Source organism: Catharus ustulatus, chromosome 2 (genome assembly GCF_009819885.2).
Source record: "Catharus ustulatus isolate bCatUst1 chromosome 2, bCatUst1.pri.v2, whole genome shotgun sequence".
In the NCBI taxonomy this organism is placed as follows: Eukaryota; Metazoa; Chordata; class Aves; order Passeriformes; family Turdidae; genus Catharus; species Catharus ustulatus.
The window spans coordinates 113,385,828-113,405,758 of record NC_046222.1 but is presented as its reverse complement, the minus strand read 5'-3'; positions in this window follow the sequence as shown (position 1 = coordinate 113,405,758).

Sequence of the window (19,931 nt, the reverse complement as noted above, 5' to 3'; positions counted from 1 at the left end):
TGTAGTAAAATGGCATTTATATTCTCAATCTTATAGGGAATCAGTGTCACATTTCTCCATAAATGCAACTACATGAAGCATTTCAATTTATATTAAAAAAAAAATCAGTAGAGGAAGTAATATTTTTTTTTAACTAGCGCTACTTCTGAAAACTTCATTTATGAAGACCATTAGTCTGACCTCATTTACCAGCACAGAATTCACTTCAAACTGATTATAGTAGCAACTTATCTGCCATGCTCTTTTGAAATAAAAAGAACAAGAAAAAAATGAATCAATGTAGTAATTATGTTAAAATATCTACATTTTTCATAATTGGTTTTATATGTTAACAAGGGAGAACAATGTAACCAATGAAGTAATTACATGCCTCTATCTGATCCTTATTTTTGTGAGAAACAAAGTTAAATCCTGAACTAATTATTTTAAAATTCTCCTTTTACCCGGCCTTACTTTCTATATTCTGGATCCCCAAACTGTTGTTTCCAGTGGAATAATTAAGCTAAATGCTCCTCTCTTCCTCTTGTATTCATGTTATGGATGTTGAAGAGAGGAAACAACAAACAAGTCAATGATCAGACTACTAGAAAAATGGAAATCTTTCTAACTCTTTCCTGTTTGGATGATCTATCCTAGGCTGGAAGCAAACACAATTTGATGCATTTACTAACACAGCTTTAGTTAGGGTCTAAAGGCAATGCTCTTGCTGTTCCCTTCAGCTGTGGCTAAAGGCAGTGCTGAATTTTATTGCCTTCACAGTTGCACATGCATGTTCATATGAGAGCCAGGTGAGCCCTGTTTGACTTCTGAAGTGTGTATAATCTGTTTGTGTCTCAGGGACATGGCAGGGCTTTCTGAGTTCAGCAACAAGTCGGTGCTCTGGGAAGTCTGGTGGCTTGAGTTCTATTTCCATGCTTAATAACTGCCTCAAAATTACTTCTTTGCCCCAGAATGTAAGGAATTAAGATACAATAGTCAATTATTCAGGTAGTTCAGTTCAGAATTGTTCCTGAGCAGTTCCAAGTCAAGATTGAACTCTGTGAATACCTACATACATGTATACATATTTTTTATACAAATATATTTCATACATATATAGATCTTTACATATACACATGTGGAATCATGCCCACTCAAGCACCACAGAGATTGCTATTACCCTGGAATGACAACAAAGTATTCAACTTACTGACAATTGCTTTTGCCCAGCCAGGACTAGCAAAGAATTCAAATCAATCATTAGTCCCTGCACCCCTGAAATAAATTCCTAACTCTGAATTAACTGTCGTAACCTTGCAGCTCCAATGTGTCTCCCTTAAACATTCCTATTGTCACTTATCCTCATTTTAGTATTAGAATTTAGGATATTTCCTATGTAGGCACTTGTGACTGCAATCTACACTGGAGCCAAATTACCACTACAGCAGAGAACCTCATTATCCCCTTAGCTGATGGCAATATATCGTTACAAACCCTCACTTTTGTCCTGTGGTATTTGAGAAACAAACTTGGCATTTCAGGTTCTGCTGAGTCCTAACTCCAAATCTAACATCAGCATCAACAAGAAACTTCCAGAGCTGCAGTAAATCCTACCTGCTGTCAGAATGGTGCCACAATGTTTTGCACTTTCAAACAGGCTTCATGCGAGTCCTTCCTCGCACTTCCCAACAGGAGATTGAGGTCTCTTGCCTTTAACCTCAGCCAAACCCACAATGCAACTTCAAACATAATCTACAAAACTCCATGAGTTACAATCAGACCCCAGAAAATCAGATTTTGAACTATTTGTTTCTGCTGATGCCTCTGATCCCAGTATTAACTGCTTGAGAGGATATAGAAGTTAATGTGCCTGATCAGCTGCTGCTTTCACCTTGAGAACTGATCCATGCCATACCAAAATCATGGCCTAGTGACACCAGTACTAGTTAGGAGCACAAATCATAATCTCAATTCCTGCTGGCACCCAGGATCTTACCTCTACACATTTGGAAAGCACAAACCTAACTCCCAAACTGTAATCTATCTCTGAGCACCAAGTATCTTTCTTTGCTTTCCTGAGCTCTAACAGCCTTCTGTTTCTTGCTCAGGACTACACCTCAAGTTAAAACTACATCACTGCAGCTCAGCCTAACCCTACAAGTTTTGTATCTTGCTTCCCTCAAAAAGCAAAAACTCTGCCCTTAGGCCAGAGATGATACTATTCCTCGCTACTAAATGTAAAACTTTTTCTGACTATAGCTATAATTTTAGCTATTCAGTCTTTCCTGCCTTGACCCTTGAATTGAAGCTGAGCCACATTTTCTTCATTCAGAATTTATTAAAAAACATAAAGATTTTCTGTAAATTTTCATCATCTCAGCCACAAGAATATAAGGTGGTTTAAACAGCACATTAATTCTATAAATAAATATGTCTATTTATTTAGACATTACTTATTTAAACTTTAATATATTTGCTGACAGGTGAACCCATCCTGGTCCGAACTGCAAGATACTTGTTTCTTTCCCCAGAACCCAGAACATTCTCACAAGCCTTGTGTGACTCAGTTTATTCATTATTCTTCATTTGTCTGAATTGTATTCAAGACACAAATTTTACTGCAATATTTAAAGCAGTTCTGTGACCTAAATCCTCCTAAAATATAACCTAGGCTAGTCCTCACAACAACAATTGCAATCTTAGACCAGTAATTGTCTTTCTCATCTATGACCACTCTTTCCTCCTGCTTGGCAAGCAGATGAGCACAGGATAAGAAGAAACAAGGTGCTATAGACTGGCAAGATATGAGTTAGAACTTGATTTTGCTTTACTGTTTAAGACAGCAGGGGTTGGGGGAAATGAACTTTAATATATATCTATATAACCTTCAAGTTAACCAGCATTAGAGATTATTTTAACTAGTGATGGCTCAGAAGAACATGTATAAACATATGTGTAACATATGTATAAACAATTATGTGTACATTGGAAAATTGTGTAGATATTTGTTCTTGATTATGCATCAAAAAGAAAAATTGGAAGGTTTTTTTATTGTTCATTTTTTGGAGTTTTGTTTGTTTGTTTTCTAATTTCCAGATAATGCAATAGAAGTGGAAAACTGATGGGGAAAAGTTTATCTAACTAGAAATACTTGTGGCTTGTTAAAGAATAATTCTGCTGTATATAAAATGGTGGAGTCCAACATTTCTTTCACTTCTGCAGGAACCAAGGAGAAGGTAAGTGTTTGATGGAAGGAATGGTTCACTGATTATTTGTGAGACTGTAATTTGACAATCCAAACATTACTGTTGAGTCATTAAATAAAGCTGACACTATTTCTATTAAATATGCTTGGTTCCTGCCTTTTTGAATACTACCTGGGTCTCTTCTGAAACTGAAAATCTGAAAGCACAAGTCTTTGTTCTAATGACCTACTTGATTCTATAATGCCAGTTTGCCTCCAGATCTTCTGTAGCCTGTGACCAACATGAAATCTGAGCACTGATAGAGAACTGGGGATATTGATGATGACACTAGGATTTTATCCTGCAGAATTTTTAATAGAATTTATGATTAACACTGGTGTTTATGACTGCTGCCCCTATGAGGGTGGAAGCTGGTTTTCCCCCTGAAGCCCATCAGAGCAAAGAGAAAAGACAGACATTATAAGCAGACAAGAGTTACATCCTAACTCTGTGGATCTGTCATGATATAGATACATTCTGTTCGTGAAACCCTGTTACTTCTAGTCTTAACCCTAATGAAATTACAGTGCCACCACTCATCAATTCCTAAGAGTGTCTTAAAACATTGACTTGTGAAAAACTCCTACCCCAGCCTCACAGGAGTGAGCAGTAAATCTCCCAGTGCCTTCTTGCTCTCCAGTCCTCTAACTCTCGTCTTAATCTCTTCCTGACAGTACACAGCAGAATGTGTCACTGGCTCAAGAATTAACATTAAACTGCACATTAGCACTGTGAGTGACTTCTCTGAAAAAGCCCAGCCAGGACACTTTGTCAGACCAGGAACTGTCAGGAGATCCCTGCTACCACTGCCAGGGCAGCAGTAAAATTTAGAGCAGTGGAGACAGCTGTATATCTTGGTACTGCTAAGATCAATAAAAGTTGTTGCTGACATGGCCAAATATCTTACACAGAATTCAGGAGGAGAATGAATTAGAATGGTTTTCATTATGGCTGTGGTTAGGTGTGGAACAGTCCCATGCTTCTGACTGGAAATGTCTAATGGTGACAGCAATCTTGGAACAGGGAAGGTGAATTGTGGGGTGTCCACATCATCCCTGGGAGAGGAAGAAAGACTGGTCTGATCCTGCAAGATGCAAGGAAGGGATTATTTTAGCCCAGAGTTAGATCTCAGGATAGCAGAGGTTGAAGGACTAACTCCTGGCTTAATTGCTAGATTCAGCATACAATTAATTCTGAGACTGTGAGGGGTGAGTGCTTTGCTGTGTTAAGGCTATGTTTAGGCCTGTAGTGGTGTTTAGGACAGCTGAAGTATGAGAATTCATGTGAAGTATAAATTCTGACTGGCACACAGAGCTGGGCTTTTAGATACATTTTGTTCTGCTCCTGGTTAGATGGAGCTACTAAACTACTATGTTAAATATAGGTTTGATGTTAGGCTGTAGGAAGAAGAATTATCGTATTTTATTGTACTAAGTAGGAGTGAATGCCAGCAGAGGGTTATTGATTGACTTTGTTAAAGGTAGTGTTACCTTTGAGTCAGACTTGGTGTCAGTCTTTGGGAAAACTGACTGAATTTATCTGGGGTTGCCTAGATTGCTTGGCTATATGAGAATAAACTAGCATGAGGTAAAAATCATGTTTTTTATTTAAATCCAGATACTGCCACTGGAAGGAAGCTATGACCAGAGAATAACAAATAAAGTGAGATATAAGTTTGTGATTATTCCCTGAGTTAATCAAGGTCATTACAGTATCTTGTTTTTATAGCAATGTCAGAATCTGGTTTAGAATTATAATCAAGTCTGACCACTGAGAGATCCTGCAAAGCCTGCAGAGATAAGATGAAGGTCAGTGCTAGCAGAGGCATTTGGCATTTGATTGATATCAGGACTGGGGAAGGTCACTGCACTTGCATTTAATGGTTGTGTTAGGGCAGGCACCTGAAAGAGCAGAGCCAGGTTTATCGATTGAATTTCCAGGATTAGCAGGGCTAGGATGATATCTTAAATAGGTCATACTGAGTGCAGGGACTAACAAGAATTGCTGCTCTTCTGAGTTAAGTTTGTGATTAGAATTTGCTGTGTCAAGAACTAAAGAGCTGAGGCCAGCAGGCTGGAGAGGAGTCAAACTGAGAAGGAAGGCTTGTTGTTTGTTTTGGATGTAATTATCTCTGGGCTGTGAGATGCCTGATAGGATAACTATGTAGATGAGTCCCCATTTAAAAGAAAAAAAAAAAAAAACAAGAGGGTGGGATAGACCAGGTGATGAAAAATTCTCATAATACCCATGTCTTGAAACTCGTTGCATAACCTTATTTTTATTACAATTTATAAAGCTCAAGCTACCATGAATCCCTTTCACTCTGAAGCTGGAAATGTTGCATAGCTCAAATAAATGCACCAAGAACAGATTTATCCTGCTCAGGTACAGCCGTGGATTCTAGCTAATAAGAATGCTGAAATTTAGAGCACTGGACAGCTCTGGCTGGGCACAGAAACATTCTGCACCTGAGGCACATCAGGACTTATTATTTCATATATAGCTGAGATTGCCCAGAAACACTTCACTGTATTTTAAGCAGATCTCAAGGAAAAACAAACCAACACAAATCAAACATCCCCCTCAAAAAAATAAGGAAGTCCAACCAAAACACACAAATTTCACTCTACAAAAATTGAGAACATAATTGGAAGAAAATTTGGAATTGATGATCTTTGTGTTTCCCTTCCAACTCAGAATATTCTGTGATCTGGAAATAAAGATAAGAATATTCTCCTTTGCAAGCACAGTGTGACTATTGTAAATGAAATATGTGGTTTTCAGAGTTTTCTACATGTATGGATTTTAATTTTTTTTTTAAATAAACAACAACGAGAAGAAATTATACTCATAATTCCCCTGGAAATATTAATAAAATTTAGCTATCTACCATTGTTTCAAATGGAACTTTCAGTTTAAGAAAATAAAAGAAGTTTTTCTAAAATCTAAGACATTTTGATTTTTATTATGACATAAATATTCAATATGTAGCCACATAGCAGTTGAAAGGATCTGAATTCATGTGTGAACTCAAATAAAAGCTTTGCAAAATGGTTTTGAACACTTGCTTTAAAGAGGGATAGACTAGATAAAATGAACTACTTACAAATTTTCTCCATGAAAAAAAAAAAAAAAGAATTAGTGTACATTCAGAAAAAATGTGATGTAATTTTGGGAAGGATGTACCAGCTTTTACATACACTGACTAGGTGAAGCCCTAATTCAAACCCAGGAAAATTCAACTGGCCAACCATGAGGATTTCCTTGCCTTTGGTTCTGTGATGAGTAAAAATGTACCCTGGTACTAAAGCAGCACAGAGACGCTCATTCCCACCCATGGAAACTGGGTAATCACAGTTTAACATTCCAGGTGGGGCAGCAGATTTAAGAGTGCTCCAGGCAGTGGTGGTTATACTCATTTTACCTTTTCACTTTCTCTCTGGCACCCACAGTGTTGCAAGGAGGTTGGTAGAGCAATGAAGGTCAGGAAATGCCCTGAGGTTACAATATTGTACAAGCACTGCTACCCAATGGCCCACAAACCCCTGTTTCTTCACTGGCTCTGGTCCCATCTGAGCATCAGATCTGGGCAGCTAGTCTGAGCCTTTCTAATCAGTTAGGTTATGAAACAGTACTGACAATGTTATTTAATTAATGGAGTCTGGGCTCATTCTAGACAAGGACAATGTGGGAAGGAAAAAAACCTGATGGTTAGTGGTGAACAGCATTGACCTGAACTCAGAAATCTGCTCAAACACCCATTTGTACAATCCTAATAAGTTAAAAAGAGGAAAGAATTAGGACTTGAAAGCAGAACCTACCACTGATAGAAAGATCTGTAAGGGAATTTTCTCATCCACTACAAAAATTTTAAATGGACACTGAAAATGGGAATTTTCATACTGAACTATGGTTATCTAACAAGTACTGACTATATACTACACATTATGCTCCTTTTTCAACTAGAGAGATAGGCATCCTCAGAATGGGAATAATCCCTCCTGTTTCAGCTCTTGAATAGTTTTTGGATGGATTACTCTCTGGAGACATTCTAACCTCCAAAGTTTGTTTAAAGTAATAACAGAGTAGTGAAAAAAGTATGTGTTTTTATCTGGAATTACCTGTTTGTCTGTTGAAATTGAACCATAATATTTCAGTTGCAAGCACTCCAATATTAGAATGGTAGCAAGTTCAAAGAGGTCATAATCCTGTCTCTGACATTTGGATAGTTTTAAAATTAAAAAAAAAATTCTGAGCAACAGGACATATTATTTTGATCTTTAACTTAGAGACCCAGCTAGATCTTCTGCAGCCTACTTTATTCCTCTCTCACATTATTAGTGCATTCATCATCTTACAAGTGCATGCAAGTACTTTTGAAAATATCATATGAGGGTTCATGGGGTCTGCTGTCTGTAAAATCATTCTGTCTGACATTTTTATAAAACCTTCATCAAAAGTACTCCCATGAGCCTTTACCCATTTAGTTGAGGTCAGTATGTTCCTGTTCCTATCTGCTAAACCTACTCATCTTTCTGAATATGAAATGATTTTCTAAAAAATGTCAATTGTAAAACAATCTTAACTGCAGTAATGCAACCTATGGTAAGGATGGCTGTTCTCCAACCAGCTTTGTGTAATCTTGTTCACTCAAGTGAAAAGTAACATGCATATATCTTCTTTAATCTTGATCTCTGAAAAATATCAGACCAACAGACATTAAGCAATTCCTTGTGAAACTAATTTTATAAACAGACATTTGCATTTCATTACATGTACATTAGCATAGAGTGATTGACACCAAGTTTTCCAGGGTTCATCTTCTCAGGCACTTACATTTCATAACAACTTTATTTTGTAAGCACAAAGAAGGAAAAAAGGGGATTATGTTTCTGTTCCCCAGTCAGGTTTAGCATGTGAAGAGCCCTGGTGAGAAGACCAGACAGTGCTGAGCACTCCGTGTCCATGGCACACACATTTCAAGCATGGGGAGGAAAAGGAAGTTTCCAGCCAAGTCTTGTCTGGTTCCATGAACTGAGCTTCTATTCATTGAGTACCTGGAGAGTTTGCTGAAGTTCAGTTCCATCCAAAGGGAATTCAGATCAAGCACACTGAACCAAATCTCCGTGTGCACCAAAGCATCGTAAGGGAGGGGCATTGGAGAAACATTTTGAAATAGTATTCCTGATCCAAGTAAAGCAATGATGCAATGCTCAGTGAGAATAGATCTCAGGAAAGTATTAACAAAAACAAAACAAATGTGTTTTCACCTGCTTTGAGTTTTGAAGACCCAAGAGTCAATTTGCTTCTCAGCAAAGACATTCCTTTCCTGTTTGCTTATAAAAATTAAAGTATCGTGAATTCTGCTTACTGGGACTACAATAGGAATTTTTGAGACTTATATCAACACTGATAATTGCAGACATGATATAAAAACATGTCCAGGTGTGGAAATAAAGTCCTTTTTAAGTGAACAGCTGTGGAAATAATCTCTTTCTTATTGAAGAATTTGCTGATTCAGAGAGGTTATCCTCTTCTTTCATTAGCAGCAGAAGGGTTAAGGGCAGCAAGACACTCTGGGACAAAATTATGAGGTACTCAAGCAGGCAAAAGTTTTTCCTTTGTGAACTGTTGAAAAACTAATGCTACCTATTCTATCTGCTCAATCTTTGTTGAAATCACCTAACTGGTAGCAATTAAAGAAATGTGTGATATATAAAGCAGATTTTCCTTTGAGTTTGATATATAATATATGGCCTGAAAAAAAATTATAATATGAGAAAATGAATTAGAAATGACTTAAACAGAATAAATACAGACCATGGAAAATGTCAATGTGAAAAGGCCTTTTAGTGATTTAAAATTTAATTGAATTTCAAAATATTCCACTTCAGTCAAATGCTGAGGAAGCTCTGTTGTATATTCACAATTTCCTGTACGTCCTAGAACAGATTGATGACAAGCATGTTATCATTTTGTCACAAGAGACAGAGATATATGAAAAGAAAAATGAAATATTTCCTGAGCACGAAAACTGCAAGTGTATTTAACAAGAGACATGTTTTTAATATAGTGTCGCTGCATTTTCTTAATAGGTAAGACATCTGTGATCTATCACTTGGGCCTTAACACTCAAATAGATTTTGAAATGCTGATATTCAGCAGTTTAGCCCAAAATTACACTGGGGATATGAGTTTAAATGCTCTAATTTAGGTCACAGTAACATATTATGGTTTAATCAATACACAGAAGCAATTGTTTACTGTTTGTGATAGTTAATGTTGTTTAGTTCTGAGAATTAATGACTTGGATAAAATGAAGAGTAAAAGCCATATTCTAATTTGTGAGTAAGGCAAGTTTCAGTTTCATAGACTTGCAAACTGTTAAAAGAGTGAAAGGCAAAAAAATACCACTGCAATCACTACACATACATAATTTCAGCTTGGAAGGCATTTTTTTAAGTACTGCAATAGGGGGGGGAAAAAAAAGATGGAAAGAAAATTTGTGTTAGTCAAAGCACAAACCAGTTTTTAATGAGGTATAGAAAAGTCTCATAAAAACCACTGGAAGGTTGTTTTAAATGCCCAGTTTCAGTTCATAAAATTTACAGCTCTCGAGGGCATTAATTTTAAAGCATTTCACATGACTTACAAGTCATGTAGCCAGACACAGTCCATCATGAAATGTGAAGTATTAGCATATTTACCAGTTAATACTGGAGACAGTATCATGGGGTTTATCATGAAGACACAGGGTTTTGTGCTCAATTTTTTTCTTCCCCCTCTGTGGTAAGACATGCTGAACAGACCATAACCTCAAATAAAATAGCAAATAATATTACTGTTTTTCAACTACTGAATCATACTTGCTACTTCCTCCATTTAAACTTCCATTTTCTCTTCCACAACCTGCTGCATTCACTTGTAATTTGCTAGGAGCTTAGCTATCAAAATAAATCAAACGTGTTAAAGTGTTGGTACTGGATTGCCATTGTAAATACAAATTAGAAGTGTTGTTTGTAGTTTTATAAATGTAAGTCAAGAAAATCAAACTTTATATCTACAGTGTCCAGAAAAGCAGGTTTTTGTCTCTAATGCAGAAAAAAAAAAAGTAAGGTGCAACTGTGTTTAGGGATTTTCTATAGACACTAGACCTGTGCTTTTCAGGAACTAATAGATGTGAACCTTTGTGTTTTTTCAGATTTAAACTTTAGAAGAATAAATTCTGAGGCAGCTTTATCAAACACTGAAATGAAGAGGATCCTGATTTACTTTCTCTACAACAGAGACATTAATCTTTCTTTACAAGTGCACTATTGGAATGTTTCAAGTCAGGTTACTGCTAAGAAAGTGCTGATAAGTGCTATGGTACCAGGGTATGTTCTCAGTGTCATGTCATGTGTTTCATCTGGATGCTGTGGGTGTCCTAAGGAATAGGAATGGTCATAAATAACAAATTCTACTCCCAGATGGGGCAGGCTCTAGAGCAGGACAGTGGGACAGCCAGGCCATGACTGCCAGTCTTGCTGAGATGCACACAAGGCTTTCTTCAGGGTCCTCAGCTTTTACACAACACCCAAGGGCTAGAATAAAAGGACCTCTGAAATTCACTGTGTTCCTAGAAACTAAAGCAGGTAGCTTTCAAACTTCCCATATATGCCCCAAAGAGCTACGTATGCAAGATCTAGAAATGAGAACATATTTAACTTTATCAAAGCGTTATATGTAAACTCTATGTGCTTACATGCAAAAGCTGTATAATTATTCCCATCTGGTTTATCTTCAGAAGGAAGAATAAAGTTGTGAAAATGAGTATCACATGATTGCACATTTTCATGATGACCAAGTTATTAATATTTTCATGATGACCAGGTTTCAAGAGATTATCTATACCTACGATGAATGCAAATCTAAGTGAAGAGGACTGTGGTAAAGAGGAGAGGAGGGTAGGGGAAAACTGTATTGTTTTTGCCATTCTTCCCAGCTCCTGCCTACATCAGGGAGTGGCAGAAACAGGTCTCTGCCTCTCCAAAGCCCTTAGGCAGATGTGCACTGCCTTGGCATGCAGGGAGAGGCCTTCTTCAAGGGCCACGAGGCAAACTGTGCAGGTTTCTGAGCTTCCACACTTGGGTGCTTCCACTCTGATTCATATGGAAGAAGGCAATGGGTTAAACACAACCTTACTGGAAGTTCTTTAAATCAAGTCCTTAGCCAAGGATTTGAAATGAAAAATATTTATCCTTTATTTCTCTCCAAATTCTTCCAAAAGTCCTGGAGACAAAAATCCAGAGGAGGCAAACTGAAGGGCAGAAAAAGGGTTGGTGTGGAGTTGGCTTTTCCATTCCTTGCAATACGTATTTGTGCCTCAGCTTGCTTTTAACCACTTTTTCTGTTGCTAATGTAAATGCTCCTGTTATTCTCAGTAAACCCAGAAATGTTACCTTTGTCTCAGCTTCATCATTATCATTCAGTATTCTTGGGAGATTTTTCTTTCTCTATGAGGTTCCCATACCATATAAATGAAAAACTACTGTCATTGAAGCTAAATTATGTTTTATTAAAAAAATTTATATTTAATCCAAATATATCAAGGATACAATGTATATCATGTATATTAACCATATATATATATACAACCTGATATGCAAAGATATTAAAGAAAGTACTGATGTGTGCCCACTGTTGGGTGTGTTCCCAAAAAGCCCTCTCACATTTGGCACACAGCCTCAGTTCAGCAGAGTTCCAGCTGCTGGCAGTTTCTAGGAAAGGCTATGACAGTCTTCAGTACCAGGTGCCATCTCTGCAAGGGCATCTGGAATTTTCACAGAGTGCCAGGAAAATCCATTTGATAATCATGTGCTAGAAAATACCTCAAGTGACACAACATGCTGGCATTTTCTTAAGGAGTACTGGTAAGGTTTGTTCCAGAACACGGCCCCAAAGCATATTTGAAGAGTACATAAATACAGTAAACCTGGTAGGTATCCTGTCTGCAAGAAAATTCACAGCTTTTCCAAAATATGACCAAGCAATAATAACAATCAACTTCCCCCTACACACACTAGAGAGTGCTCTGTTTTAGAGACCATGATACTCCATTTCAACTAATCCAACAGCAATGTCTCCCAAAAAACATAAGCAGACACAATAAAAATTTAGTCCATGATAATATATACACGTTTCACCTGAACCACATTTCCTGTTACCTGCCTGCTGTGTTGGACCCTGAATAGCTGCATAAGCAGTAATGTGGTTAAGAATGAGACCCACTGTGCTTTACACTTCACATAATTTTTATTGTTGCATATATGGAACAACAGATGCATCTGATTCTTGACAGAGAAAGAGCTGCTCTGTTAAAACTGACAGCAATTTCTCTACAGCTCTCTTACAGATTGTGAGAATCAAGCAAATAAAAGGTAGAAGTTTCCAAAAGTTGGTGGTGGATACAGCTTTTTACTGGAGATGACTTTCCATTCCGGGTCCTTTGAGTGTTTCTGCCATGGCCCATAACAAAGCTGCTCAGAGCCCTCGTTCTGTGTCTCCCAAACTGTGACCATAGTGTTTTAATCTGGATGGTGATAACATGATACTCTTTGCTTTTCTGAGTTAGGCTCTCATCAAAGTTGAGAGTCCTGTTCTGTCTTAGTGAATGTATGCCACCTTCCTAGTAAGGATCATGTCTAGACTACTACAGTGACTAAAAGGATGTGAATGCCTACTCTGCTGCCTCTCTCTGGATGCAAACCTAAATGACAGCTGCAAAGGAGGGTTTAGTTTGTCGCTACTTTTTAAAGGAATAAATGCACATAAATAGCTAATATCTAGTGCTCCATGTCATTTAAGGCAACCATTTTGAGAGATAGGCTGTGTTAGTAATATTTAAAGTCACTCTGGTTTTAGTTCCATTTTTCTACATTGCTCAACTGAAGTTTGGGTTCTTTATTGTTATTGAAAACAGATATAAACACAGACAGAAAATGATTAAGCTATTTGTCTAGGGTAACTTCACGTTTCAGAATTTTAGAGGTTCGAGTTTTAAATAATCATAACTACTTCTAAAATTGTATAATGATATATTTAAAATTCTACTAATATTTAGAGTTTCCAATTCTAAATCAATTAACTTTTCTTAATTTGATAAAAGTAATTATATTTTAAAATTAATCTTCTGAACTGTAAGAACATGAAGTTTGCTGTTGAAACAAGTGGGATTATTGAAAATCTTAGGTCACGTATGTGTTATAATTTGGTAATTGCTGGAAAATTAGTTTGAGACACTCTATTAACGATGCCGCAGCAACACCATGTACTGCTCATTCATGTGATCACAAGAATGAACACAGAAGGGACTTATGTCTTTGTTTATATTGCTTATGAAGGTGATTATGCTTTAAGGTAGCAGGAGAATCACTCTCCCTTTGTTACCAAAAGGGATTTTTTGTTACCTGAAAGAAGATACTGGGAGATATGGAATAGGGAGGGGTAAACAAGGGCCAGATCAGTGTTATATGAAAAATAATCCAGCTGAAAAAAGAATGAACATGATTCTTGACAGTAGTCTCCTATGCATTACCTTCAAAGCACTTTGTTGTGAAATTTCTCTGTCTGTCCCAGATGGTAGACTCCAATGTCAAGCCCACCTCCAGAAGGCGCATTGATATTCCTTATTGCTGAAGCAAGAACCTCAGACAGAAGAGGAAATGTGGATGCTGAACAAACCAACAATAAATTATGTACCCATACATAATGTTACTTAGAACTGCTTTAGAGATCTTTACAACATTCAGACTGTTACAAAACGACCATTTAATGCCCAAAATGCTTTAGGTTAGTACTGCATTTGCCCAAATCAGAGTATATTCTTTTATTCCCTTGGGGGTTATTTTTTTTGTGAACTTTTCATTTGTCTGCTTGTGCTGATTTTGGTTTGGGTAGAGCTAATTTTGGCTTTGGTAGAGCTAATTTTCTCCATAGTAGCTGGTATGGGACTGTTTTATGCTGGCAACATTGCTGATTACACAGGGATGTTTTGGCTATTGCTGAGCAGTGTTTGCACAGTGTCAAGGCCTCCTCTGTTTCTCACCCACCCCACCTGTGAGGAGGCTGGGGGTGCACAAGATGTGGTGGGGTCACAGCAGGGACAGGTGACCCCAGCTGACCACAGGGACATCCCAAACCATCTGGTACGTGTGGCTCAGCAGAGGAGAGGGAAAGGGAGGATGTTCAGAGTGATGGTGTCTGTCACTGCACGATGGAGCCCAGCTTTCCTGGGGTGGTTGAACACACCTGCCTGACCATGGGAAGCACTGAATTAATTCCTTGCTTTTCTCAGCTTTGCTTGTGTGCACAGCTTTTGTTCACTAATTAAATTGTCTTTATCTCAACCCGTGAGTTTTTCTCACTTTTACTCTTTTGATTCTCTCCCCCTTTTGACCAGGGGCAAGTGGCTGCAGGGCTGCTGGGGTAAACCATGATGGTGCTACAATAAACTGCATGTTTGGAGAGGTATGTCATGTATTCTGTACCCAGCAGATGCCAGAGAGCTCCAGCTGAAAGGTGCTGGGGCAGAAAACATTTCTGAAAACACTATGCCTTTTCCAAGCTAGGTATCTGTCTGATCTGAGCTTGCTTGATAGCACAGGGCCTTGTCACAGTGTGTTTACAAGATTTTGTACAAAAGATATGCAAAGCCTAGCATGAGAAAGTTGAGCCTAAACACAGACTTTACTCAGTTTTCAGGTCTCTGTGGGATTAGTGCAGTAGTTGCCATGAACATCAGGACAGCACTCTCAAAATAACAAGGAGATAAGTATAATAAAAATAAAGGTTTTTCTGAAGATGTTAAGTCAGAAGCAAGAATTTTTGCCCTGTTTTCACAGTCTGTACCACTGTCTTCTTTAGTGCACCTGCCATCTGTATCATGGTAGACTTCAATAAATTTAAATTGTTGTATTTTCTCTGTGTATCTGAACCCAGTAACAATGAAAGCTCATTAAAATATGTATCTGACTCACAATGCATTGGAAATTATTATGAAGTTACTTCACCCACTTTAATATATCAGTTATTTTGTTTGTTTGCATAACTACTCCTGTCATATATTTCTAAATTACTTTCTTCTGTTGGGGAAAGGCAACAGAAAGGGAAAAAGACAACAACATTAAAACTAACCTGTTTAATTCCATCCAAAGAAAAGGGCTAGCAAGAGATTCTGAGGCATTGAAAGCAGACAAGGAGAGAACAGGAAAAAGTTTTTTATTAATAGGTGTGAATCATCCTTAAAGGTAGGTAGTCTCAACACAGTTTTCTTTTCATGACTAAACAACTACAGAATTTTTCTCAGCATTAGGGCCAGTAAATTAATGAATAAGTATGTCTGCCAGGTTTTTATGAAAACCTTCAAACTTCACAACAACAAATAAATTAAATTGAAGAAAGCAGGATAAAGTACTGTAAGGAAAAGAGAAGGACTATAGGGACTTTCTAACCTTTAATCAAGGCTGTAAGAAATCCCTTCTGTTTGAGACATGTTCTCAGACATGCTTCTTGATAGACAAAAATCCTACCTAAGGGATTTTCTGGATACTCACCTCTCACTGAAATCTTTGCATGGTTAAGCATCTCTTCTCAGGTATTAATCTCATATTCTGTCCCATCCAGGCATACTTGTATGGATTTACAATGAAGTCATGAGGGACTTCTGAAAACTCAGCAATCATCTCGTGTCAAATCCTTAAAGAAATTGTGTCCAGGTTTTTTTTTTCAATCTCCAAGTAGAAAAAAACTGTGGAAAAAATCCCCAGCAGTATTTTTATATTAACTTAGAAAAATAAAATTTGATGTTACTACTTAATTGTTTTGGAAAAGTGTATGAAAGAATATGTGATCAAAACAAAGAGCACTGAAAAAAAATATTAAAAAATCCATCCACGAAACAAGAGGAAGACTATACCCACTGAATACCCAGTGCATGCTGAGACCCAATGCCTTTGGCTGTCTCATGTTGGTTGGGAAAATCTAATAGTTAATTTGCTGGAGAGGCTGAAGCTGCAAACTTTAGGCAACATCTGAAAGGAATGAAGGGAGGAGGTATATGAATTTGGACATCTTCTTCATAAACAAGCTGTTTATCCACAGGCTACAAAGTCATTTTCCCTATTCCTTTGGACTACTGAATATTTAATTATTGTATATGAAGTAGAACGGCTTCAATGGGAGGAATCTTTCCAGCCTCCAAAACCCTCACCTGATAATGCTTAAACCAGTCCCATTGCCCTTGGCAGGAACAGAGGAGGAAAAGAGCAAAGCCACCACAAACCTTGCAGGAGTCTGAGTTTGAGGAGTTTTCATAGACACTGAGCTCAGGAGCTAAATTTCTGCTGGGGACAGACAATCTATATTGACCTGAGGGAAGTGTCTAGCTCTGAGAGAAATGCACATTTTATTATATATGTTTGTTCTCCCAGTTTTGTATCCTCTGGCATAAATGCTCATTACTCTGTGTGCTATTTTCTGTGATTTTCCTTCTTAACCATGAGGTTTTATTCCTGTACTGTGCAAAGAACATAAACCCTTAGGAAGGGCTGTGAATGTTGCCAGGTAACTGCACTGTAAAGTTGGGCATTGAACTGTCAGTCTGCATTTTGAGATTAACTTCTCCTGAGCTGTCTCAAATGCCTCCATAAGGACCCAGCACACACCTGTGCTTTGACAGGTGGCAGTGATACCAGCACTGAAATACTAACAAAATGATACTTTTGTTTTTCCTTCTCCACCCAGCTTGAGGCACCAGAATCAGTCTTTTCCAACCTCCTTCTTCATTCTTGGTTCTCTGGTTCAAATCGTACCCCTGTGTATATTTTTGGAACCCCACTTATTTCTCTATTCCCTTGGTGACAGCTGTGTGGTCACATTACCTTCATTTAGAGTCAGTCGTGGCACCTATGCAACCTGAGGGCATCAGTAAATTGGATCATTGCCTCAGATTGCACTTGGTGCTATTTTGTTTATTTCTGGGGAGAAACCTGTATTTGAACACAACTGTAGCTGCCTGTAACAGCAGAAGAAATAAAATCTTACATTTTTAATCATATTTAACAGACAATACTCTGAATAAGGAACAGAAATGTTTCTGTTTCATAAGCAAAAACGAAAAAATTTTAATTTAGGTACTTTTGCAGTCCTGTTCTCTGGCCCAACACCTCTCAAGAATCTGATTTAAGCTGACAGAAGATAAAAAGATTTAAAACAATGCCTAACACATCATAAATAATCCTTATTGTGGTGCCATCTTCTTGCCCTCTTTAAGTTTAGTTCAATACTGTGGCAGGTGGCAAGGACATGTCAGGTACCTTCACCTCAGATTTCTGGATACTCTTAGACCACTGGGGTAATTTGCATTTCATTGGTACACTCCATAACCAGAAAGGTCTTCCTCCTGTGTGGAAAGACATTACACACAGGCACAAAGAACCAAAAAAGGAATTCTAAACAGTGGTATGGGGTTAACCTATATGGGAACTAAGATAAATGAAATATGCTTCTCCTGGGTGAAGCAAACCAAAATAATGTTGAATCATCCGTGCACAGATTTTACAAGGGAAGTACTGAAGAGTCAAAATTCAGTTAAAAGCACCTTAATTGGTATTTCTTTGGCTGTGATTATTTGGTTGATATTAAACCTAGATAATCAGTGCTTTCTAGAGAACAGCAATCATCTTTCAACATAATGCTTATATAAGCACTGAACCTCTGTAAACTGGCACCATTTTCTTGGCAAATACACTCAACGACAACTTAGAAGAGAAACAGGAAAGCTTTCCAGAAAATGATGAGCTGAACTCATTGCAGATCCCAGTAATAGAATGTAGTGGGTGTACCTGGCAAGGCTCTGGTGGCAGGGAAGCTGTGACCCCAAGAGAGCCCACGCTGGAGCAGGTCATGAAAAACTGCAGCCTGTGGGAAGGGCTCACTGGAGAGGCTTTTGGAGAACTGTCTCCCATGGGAACAACTCCATCCTGGAGCACAGGAGAGGTTTGAGAGAAAGAAATTCCCCCCTGTGGTACTCAGAGAGAGGAGGTAGAGAAGTTGGGAATGAAGCTGAGCCTGTGAGGAATAGAGACACGTTTATAGATTTGTTTGTGTTTCTCATCATTCTACTCTGATTTGATAATTAATAAATTAAACTGATTTCCCCAACTTAAATCTCTTTTGTTAGTGACAGTAATGGGGGTTTGATCCCTCCCTGTCCTTATCTTAACACAGAAGCCTTCCATGAAATTTTCTCTCCTTGTGTTCAGGAGGGGGAGAGAAAGAACAGCTTGGGGGTACCCAGCATTCAGCCAAGGTCAGTTCAACAAATGAAAATAGAAAGAAAATCCAAGATTCTACAGGAATAGTTTCACAATAAACAAACAAACAAACAAAATAAAATCACTGTAGCAGCATGGATTGAGAGATGTGGAATAATAAAATTATTAAGCAAAATTAATAGAAAATTAATTTAAAATTAAATTAGGTTAAAAATTAAGAAAATTGAGTTAATATCAAAAGAAAATATCTTTAGTATTCTGTCTTTAAAACTTATCTAGAAAGCTGTTATTACTACTAATAGTGGGACAAGATAGCATCTCAATAATTCCACTATGGAGAAATGCCTCATAGGAAAAGAAAAAAAAGTGATAGCTTCACTTTTAAAAAAAATTTTTGTTAAACTTAATTATTAGTGTGTTAATCCAGATCAGGACTGAGGATACTCAAACTTCTTTTTAACAGATTCAAATAGAGCTACCATAAAAACATTTGTTTGAGGCCTAAATCATGTCCTGGAAAAGCTTGTTCAATGGAACAAAAAAACCCTAAGAAATCAACAAAACCCCCCCAAAAACCTTATGACTGGTGTTTCAAATGCAAAGTGAAAGATTTATTAACATGTACCAGCTTTTTCCCTCTCTTTCTTGTTCTCATATTGCATTACTAAAAATGATTTTTGTTTCAACGTGTGAGTTAGCTGAGTCTCCTTTTTAAATGACACACAATAAATCTCATGCTTTGCTTTTTTTTTTTTCTTTTAGTTGTGTGTTCTCTCAAACCCATGAAAGACATGTTTCAAATATTACTTGTGTTGCCATTTTATGCTTTCCTTTGGTCCATGACTTCTCACAGTTTGGTACTTCACATCAGAAGTTGCTGCAGCCTTTGAGAAGCATGTGAGGTGATTCATTTTCCAGCTCTGTTTTTGCCAGAAAAACACTCAAGATTATTTTTAAGTTAGGTCAATAGCTGGTTGGAAATGCAGAGGAAATTACTCAAAACACCTTTCTACTTCTGATATAGAAATGAGGAGAAAATAAAAATCAGGGTTCAGAACACCTGTTATTGAAAGCCTTGTGTTCAAGTAGTAAGTGACATTTTTTCTTTAGTCGGGTGTTCAAGTAGTAAAAGATATTTTTTCATTCTCCACTGGCAAATTAAAACAAAAAAAGAATGAACTGAAACAACAGAACAAAACCACCAAAAACCAAAGAAAATCCCAAACCAATCAACCAAAAAAAAAAAAAAAAAAGAGCCTTTTATTTTTTCTAGAAAGGATAGTAAAACTATTTTAGAGTATTTATACCTTAAGATATACTCCAAAATATGTGAAAATCATGATAAGATTGTGAGAATTAACAACTTTCTGTCCTTGCTTGCAGGAAATGTGGA